The sequence below is a fragment of the Vicia villosa genome, unplaced genomic scaffold, assembly GCF_029867415.1.
Source record: "Vicia villosa cultivar HV-30 ecotype Madison, WI unplaced genomic scaffold, Vvil1.0 ctg.000058F_1_1, whole genome shotgun sequence".
Classification (NCBI taxonomy): domain Eukaryota; kingdom Viridiplantae; phylum Streptophyta; class Magnoliopsida; order Fabales; family Fabaceae; genus Vicia; species Vicia villosa.
In genome coordinates this window covers 660,983-663,309 of record NW_026704987.1, presented here as the reverse complement: position 1 = coordinate 663,309, position 2,327 = coordinate 660,983, and positions in this window count along the sequence as shown.

Genomic DNA, 2,327 nt, shown 5'->3' with positions numbered 1-2,327 from the left:
AGATAGTTGAGTTATGCAGGGTAGAAGATACAGTTTTTTTTTATTTATGGAAAAATATATTTGGTATGGTTACACAAATTTTTTCTGACCAAAACTCTACCACTGCAATGTTATGGTGTGAGGATGAAATTCTGAATTTGGGAAATTTATTAAAAGTGTTAAATGAGAAAAAAAAAAAGAAAAACAAGTTTCATTCATGCAATGTAGGAAAAAGACAATCAATACACTCCTATCATCATCCACTCTTATAATATTATCAATCTTAGAAGTTAGGTGAATGTTTTGTGTAACTTAAATTATAAGACAATCAATACAATTTACACTTATTTTAATTTATTTTCAGTATATTTTCTATAATATAATCTACTTATATGTTTGTTCAAATATTTCTTGCATTACAATAAAATTATTAATCCATTAAGAAAGGAATAATTCTCCAAATCAAAATAATAGTCAAAACGATAATGTTTCAAATAAAAATGATCAAAAGGTCAATATATCTCACAAACTCTCAGTAACATATCGTCATACTCCTATGTAGTCTTTTCAATTTCTCCTATTATTTGAATAAAATATGAGATGTTTGGAGCAATTTATAGCCTAAATTATATTATATAATAAATTTTAGGTTTAAATGCACATTTGGTTCCTGTAAGTTAGTAAGTTTTTTTATTTTTGTTCCTATTAATTTTTTTTTGAGTCCCTATATTTCACTTTCGCGTCCGTTTTAGTCCATAAAATTAAAATGTGCAGGAAAATTTGCAGCAAAATCTAAAGGAAACCTGCAGATTTTCCTGCAAATTTTGGCTTTAGGGACTAAACCACAAGTAAAAAGTAACGTATAGGGACTCAGACAAAAAAAATAACTTACCAGAAAGAAAATCAAAAACTCGCCAACTTATAGGGGCCAAAGATGCATTTAAGCCTAAAATTTATTATTTCATATTTTATAATTGCATTTAAATAAATTATATACCAATTAAAATTGAAAATTATTCTTCTAAGAAATTTTCACTGGACACTATCACCACAATACATTTTTTATTATAATCAACAAAATATTATAAATATTTATAATTAGCATAAACTCACTATTTTCACGGGACACTATCATCCCAATACTTTTTTTATTTAAACAACAAAATATTATAAATATTTATAATTATCAATGATATTTGTAAATATTTATAGTTATTAGTCATATTTGTAAATATTTATATTTATTAGACATATTAAATTTATCATGTTGCTGATTTGATAAATATTTTTTTTAAAAGATTTTCAGTTATTAGTGATTTTATAATAACAATTGTATATCACCAACAACCTAGCCTTATCGAATTACCTAAGATACAAATGATAATTGCATTTCTATGTTCTTTTTTTACATAGCTATTATATATAGATTCATTTCATCTATATTATATTTTGTTAATTTTAAATTAATATTCCTCATTCGAATTTTTAAACTTTTTTATTTTTGCGTTTGTAATACATTATTCATCTTAAGATTTGACTTACCCGTGCGGAAGCACGGGTCTTCTACTAGTAATAATAATAATAATAATAATAATAATAATAATAATAATAATAATAATAATAATAATAATAATAATAATAATAATAATAATAATAATAATAATAAATGGTGAATGGTGAAAGAATAAGGAACCTTGTAGATATGTTTTAAAGAGGTGAGAAAATAATTTGTGTGAAAAAATTTATTTACACCATTCCTCTTATTTTAAACAAAAGCAAAAATGTATATATGTTTGATATAAATTTAGGCTAAATATTTTTTGTTTTTTGTTTATATTTAAAACCAAATAGAATAGAATATATAAAGGAGGTATGATCAAACTCTGTATTATTTTCTTTTTATTTTGTATTCCATATATAATACATTGCAATAGAATATTATAGGTACACATAGTTGAGTTTCAAAAATAGACTAGCATATATCCAGATAATATTTTCGAATAAATTTACATAAAAGTATTTTTTTAAATGTAAAGTTAATATTTACATATACAACAATTTATTTACGTATACAACAACTTATTTACAAAGCTAAATTTTCGATGTCTTATAATTTAGTAGTTCAACAAATGAGTCAAATATGTGGTGCGGTACAGATATTGCGATGACGAGGTTACGGTACGGGATATTTTTTGGACTCATCCAGATTCTATAAAGTTGTTCAACACTTTCTCGACAGTGCTCCTTCTCGATTCTACCTACAAGACCAACAAGTATCGACTCCCATTATTCGAGATGGTTGGTGTTACGTCCACCGAAAGACATTTGCCGTTGATTTTGCTTTTATG